Source organism: Monodelphis domestica, chromosome 1 (genome assembly GCF_027887165.1).
Source record: "Monodelphis domestica isolate mMonDom1 chromosome 1, mMonDom1.pri, whole genome shotgun sequence".
NCBI classification, from domain to species: Eukaryota; Metazoa; Chordata; class Mammalia; order Didelphimorphia; family Didelphidae; genus Monodelphis; species Monodelphis domestica.
Window position 1 is genome coordinate 264,235,374 of NC_077227.1, and position 6,153 is coordinate 264,241,526.

Genomic DNA, 6,153 nt, shown 5'->3' on the forward strand with positions numbered 1-6,153 from the left:
ATTTTTTTAGTTTTGTTGCTACTGTTGATTTTTTCCCCTATTTACATTGTTGTAGTCCATGTCTATGCCATTCTTATGGTTCTGTTTATTTCACTTTGCATCAGTTCATATAAGTCTTCTCATGTTTCTTATAGTCTTTATAATAATTGTTTCTTATGGTATGGCAATTTTCCATTTCAACTCATAAGCATAATGTATTTAGTAATTCCCCAAATCTATAGCTAAATAGTATAATATATGGTGTATATGAGATCTTTCTTTCTTCTGCCTTTGGAATTGTTGCAATGTAATACTTAGTGCATGAGAATGATTGACAGGCAGAGAATCTTCAGAGCTGGCAGAGGAAAGATTCCAAACAGTTGAGGAGACTGTTGGTCTCCTTGAGGGTTGGAGAGCTGGAGGTTGCTGATCTGTGCTCCTGGGCATATCTTTGGATCATCCTACAAGCAGCCCTCTGAAGCAGGAGTGGATAGGAGTTTTTCAATACCCTTAGGTGAACTAAGAGACAATATTGGGAACTCCAGCCATTCTCTGGACCACTTAGGATTCCTCCTCTGGACTTCAGCCTCTCCTTGCCAAAAGACTCTATATGTAAGATCTCTGAACTTTCTGTTGGACTGGTCCTTAGGAGTTTAGGATAAGATAAGAGAGGATTATTAGTGAGGAGTATTAAACTAAAGGGTTAAGTTGTAAGACCTCCTTCTCCCCCTCCCTCCTTTCCCAAACCTTTAATCTCTGTGGAATAAAAGCAAAATATTTGTATGTTAATCCCTATGTGTTTTCCATCCTAAACCCCTCCAAATTAATATTGTTCTTTCAGTATAGATACTTAACAATTGGATCTTCTAGATGAAGATTATGGATATTTAGTTAATTTTTTAGCATAATTTCAAATTACTTTCTGGAATAATTAGGCTTGTTTTTCAGCAGTTTCTCCAATAGTTGATTTGCATTTCTCTTGTTAATGATTTGGAGCCATCTTTCATATAGCACTTCCTTTCAAATCCTACTACGTACAGCTCTACTGAGCTCAAGGTTGTGGAATTCTTCTCTACTTTCAGCTTCTACAGTCATCATTTGTATGGATATAGGGATTTGGAGAAACTGTTATACAGTTCAGATAGGGTAAGTATAGACTCATAATGATATATGGTTTATGATCACAATCTGAATCCAGCCAATAGAATTATTATTAATACTTGCCTAGCCAAGCAGTAACTTTGTTTTGAACTCAGTGGCCAGCAGAATCACCTTATATATAATAACTGTCTGGCGACCTAAATTCCTCTGTAGGATGAATATCTAAGGCTTGTCTGCATAAAAGATTCAACCAAATTTAAAGCCTCTATTCATATTCAGTCACTGATGTTGGTTATGATCTGCAAATTGTTTTCAATTGTTCGCACCTTTATGAGCTACATTTTTATAGGATGTCTACTGGAATTCCTTTCTCATATGCTTCAAATATGAGTTTATCCTTATTCAGTAAAAATTCTATTTCCTACCATATTGTGGTTCTCTGGTTGTTACTGTCCTAGTACTCCCAAGATTCAACCTAGGCCCTCTTAAAGGCAAAATATGATGTAGTCATAGTAGGATCAGAGGACTCTCAAGTGGAGGCTATAGAATTGATTATAACAAAAAGGGGAGAGAGAGTGAAAGAAAAGGGAACTCTCTATAAACTAAAAATAAGAGATGATGGATATTACATGCCTATACATTGATAATGGGTATGTATTTAAGTATAGAGACCTTTTATATGCCTGTCAGCTGATGTGGACCCTAATGGTAGAGTCTGTGCTCAAATTAGAGGAAGCTATTAGAACCAGATAGATATTGGCAGAGCTGGCCACACAGATATAGGGCTCTACCTATAGGAGTTGGAGATAAAAAATGGTAGTCAAGTAGACCTATGACCATCCTTTTCTATTTTCTCTTCCCAGAGAGGATAGTTTTATAGTAGATCAAACATCTATTTCAAACTTGTTTCAATCTGACCTTGAGGAACATTTATCTTTGTTTTGAAAACTTGCTTTGTTTTTAAGTTGGCTGGTAGACCTTATCTATGGATTTAATGCTTGTACCTAAAGGGATGAGAAAGTTCTATATTTTAGGGATTTTTTTTAGGAATTTCAGGAAAGATTTGATCAAAGCAAACTCATCTGTTTGTTTTGCAGCTATTTTATAATAATCAGACAAAGTGGGAGAATAGTTGTCATCATTGTTTTTCATCTTTCATCTTCAAAGAGGACCGGTGATATTACAGGTAATACTTTGACTTGCTGTGAATTGGATTTGAATGAGGCAGAGTTGCACAAAATGCAAAGTTAGCCTCATTCTCTCTACTAGAATCATTGCAGTCCAGTGGCAAGATAAAAGTCAGGAAGTCCATCAACCACCTAGAATGCAGGGATGACTGTCCTCTTGGATGTCTGATCAACCTCAGCCACCTTTATGATCTGCAAATTGTTTTCAATTGTTTGCATCCACCCATTCTCCTCTGGGATGTCTTCACATGTTTGGGGTAGTCATCCCCTTAAGTCACCAAAGGGTTTGAAGTCTGTCACTTACCTTCAAACCTGTCTGTTGAGACAGTTTTACCCAAGTGCAGTCACTGTGCATGCTACAGTTTCTTCAATCCACATGTGAGAATTGGATGAGAGGTGGACACTGAAAACAGATGAGCAGCCCTGAAAAGTGCTTAGCAAGCACTCACATCAGAGGCAACCCTCTCTGCACATCCCAAGCACCCTGGGAGAACAGTATCAGATTATAACAAGCCCAAGTAGAGTTCAAGATTTGCCTACCTTTCAAGATGAATTATGGGTTAGTAAGAAGAGCAGGCAGAGAAGGAAACAAAAGTTGTTTTTATTTTTACTTCTTATTTGTTATGGCCACTTGTCACCCCTAATTCTACCTCTTAGTGAAGAGAGTAGGAATGAGCTACTTAGAAAGGGAGTCACACCCCTGAAAGATAATGAGTTTTTGGGGAAGCCTCACCCACACAAAGAAAGGGAAGGAAAAGTTGTAGGAGCATGCTCATAAGATTACATTGGCTAAGCGGATAACTGGCAACTCAGCCTGTCTAATTCTCCTGGGCCACTAATGTTTAGGCATGTTGATTTTAAAAAAATGGACTCTTTTCCTATTTAATATCCTTTAGGACTGAGAACAGGTGTTGTTTAAGTTTTATTTTTATGTCCTCTGTGACTAGCACAGTTCCTCAAATATTGTATGCCCTTAATAATGTGTGATAAATTGACTCAAGTGGTGAATGAGAAATGATTCAAATGCCTAAAGGTTTTGGAAGAAATTAAGGTCAAGAATATAAATCACAGAGTTACCTCGGCAAGAAGGACTTCCTTGTCTTCTGAGACTAGAACAAAAGAGGATGGGCAAAGACATAAAGGCATCATGCCTGGGTGGAGGGCAGCCTCTTGGTAAAGTAAAAATCATCTGCTGAGAAAGAGAGCACTGAGGATTGTGGGCTTGAGGATAGAAGGCGTTGGGAGCAGTTGCAATGGGGACTGTGACACTGAGCTGATCAGATATGAATAAAATGATTTTTGTGTGAATGTGAATTAAGGTCAGCCAGTTAAGGTTAGTTAATGAAAATTGGTAGTGGACCCAGACTACAGGTTTTTGTGACTTCCTTCAGCAGTTTCATCTGCTCTTGAATAGAAGAATAGAAAGCAAATTGTGAAGTTGACCTGGGGTAGAATATTGGTAAGCTATGGATCATGGGAAGACAACTTAGCCTAGGAATTCAAGGGCAGAGAATAATGCCTTCTTGAACTGGTCAGACCTACTCTTCATCTTTTTTCACGACCAGTCCTAATTTTATGCTTTACTTTTGGAAGGTTGAAGGATTTACAGTTCACAAGCAAAGTTGAAGGCTTCTTGCCTGAAGTTCTTAACTGTATTACTTCTATAAGTTTTTGTTTAATGGCAAGCATAGTTAGGTCCAGTCGGGGAGACCATATTAGAGAAGAAAGAATACTCTACATTTTGCTTCTGTACTTGGAGCCTTGTGTTAGTCTCAGCATCTACCCTTTCCTCAGTCTGTTAGCCCCCATTGGACTTCTTATTGAAGATTAAATCTCTATATAGTTAACAAAGATACCCAAAAAAGCAGCATTATTCATCAATATTCTCACTCCCAAAGTACTCAATGCTTTCACTCATGATTATTTTTAATTAGAGAGCAGTTAAGAATCTACTTTACTATGCTTGTACTTCCTATCTTTGACCTATCTTTCTGGCTATAGTAAATGATCTATAGCTAATTCTTGAGATACTCCCTGTGGTTCCTGGGTTGATCAAATATTCAAGTCTCTTGAAGGTCTTCTTTTTTCCAGGAACTCTTTTTTTTTAATCTACCAACTACTTAGAATTCAGACATATGCTCATTTCCTGCTAGTCTTCAAGAACTAAGTTAAGTAATTTTGGTCTCCTATACCTGGAGTATTGTTTATTCGTTACACTAACAGCTTTCAATTATATTTTATTTTAATTATATTCGAACATATTCTGTGCTACCTTGTTTGGGCATGCCATTAACCCCTTTTTTTCTTTTATCACACATTCTCCTTTCTTATTATTCCAGATATTATCTTAATGACTCTCTTATTACTAGTCAAAATTCTAACTTGCCTTTTTAAAAAAACTATAAACATTATTGTATCATTTATCCATTAACCCATCTAACAAATATTGGGTGCCCATTATAAATAAGATATTGTGCTAGGAGTTAGAGATCCAAAAGTAATGAGTACTACCTAACATCACAGGCTATTGTGAATATCAAACAACCTACCTGTCCCTGTCTCAGGATCTCAAGGCAGCTGACTATCTATCATATCTCAACTCCTCTTTTGCATGAGTCAGGCTGACCAGATATGGAAGCTCTTCTTGCCAAGGTAACTCTGTGTACTGGTATATATGGATGTTTACATCAATTAAATCACTTAGACTGTATGCCTCTACCTACTAACCAGTATCTCCTTCCCTTCACAGTTGTGAATAAAAGACCTCTGCTGGAAAGTATCATTAAGGTACTACTTCAATTCTCAAAGTGGTCTGCAAATCCCTGGATTTCCTTTTAGGGTGTCCTCAAGGTCAAAACTACTTTTATAATAATACTAAAATGTTTATTTGCCCATAAAAATATTTATCTCTTTGCCAATCCCATATCTATATTGGACTGAACTTTCTATAAATACTTCAACTAAAGCAACATTGAATGTAGGTAATATGAAATATGAGGATCCAGCAATCATCTATTAGACCAAACACTAAAGAGATTTGCATAAATATGTAAAACAATGACATTCTTCTCATTAATTTTTGTTTTGGAAAATGGCTAATTTAAAAATAAAAATCTTTTCTTTGTGTTTTCATGGAATAGATTTATTACTGTTACTTTAAAGTGAATTAGTAAATATTTTAAAATTTCTCAGTTTCAAATTCTAGTATGGCAAATGTTAACATATGAAATCCACATTAACAAAAATTCTTTGAACTGGGAACTGAAGAGAGGTCCATTGATTGGGGAATAGTTGAACAAGTTGTGGTATATGAGCATAAAGGAATATCATTGTGCCATAAGAAATGACAGATAAGATGATCGCAAAAAACCTGGAAAGATTTATATAAAGTGATGCAATGTGAAGTAAGCAGAACCAGGAGAATGCTGTACACAATTACAACAATAAAATACAAAAAACAATTGGAAATTACTTAACTCTTATCAGCAATGCAAGGGTTCAGGAAAATTCCAAGGGACTCATGATGATAAAAGCTACAGAAGTAGCTCAGAAAGTCTGAATGCAAATTGAAACATGCCATACTTTGTTTTATTTCCTCCACGAATTTTTTCTCTATTGTAATATGCGTCTTGTTTCCCAAAAAGACAAATAGGGAAATATGTAACATATGATAATACATGTATAAGCTATATCATATTGCCTACCTTTTTGGGGAAGGAGGAGAAGTGGAAGGGGGAAAAGTTTATTAGTTTCTTGTTGAATAAAAAGGTTTTGAAAAGATGTAAGGTTAATAATAATCATATCAAAAATGAAGAAAAGAACATTGATGAATTATTTTAAAATACATGTAAGAGAGCAAGAGAAAATGCAGAATGAGACACAGACA

The 6,153-nt window shown here is 36.0% G+C and overlaps 1 long non-coding RNA gene across 2 annotated transcripts; it reads left to right on the forward strand.

Moving 5' to 3' along the window:
* The first annotated feature begins 378 nt into the window (after positions 1-378).
* LOC103097445 (uncharacterized) lies at positions 379-5,373 on the forward strand. 2 transcript variants are annotated; one of them, XR_457383.3, is made up of 5 exons: positions 379-591; positions 1,062-1,125; positions 2,178-2,266; positions 4,791-4,919; positions 5,017-5,373. It is a non-coding gene; the product is annotated as an uncharacterized LOC103097445 (long non-coding RNA). The 2 variants fall into 2 exon arrangements; XR_457384.3 differs by having other exon boundaries at positions 4,832-4,919.
* Positions 5,374-6,153: the final 780 nt, after the last annotated feature.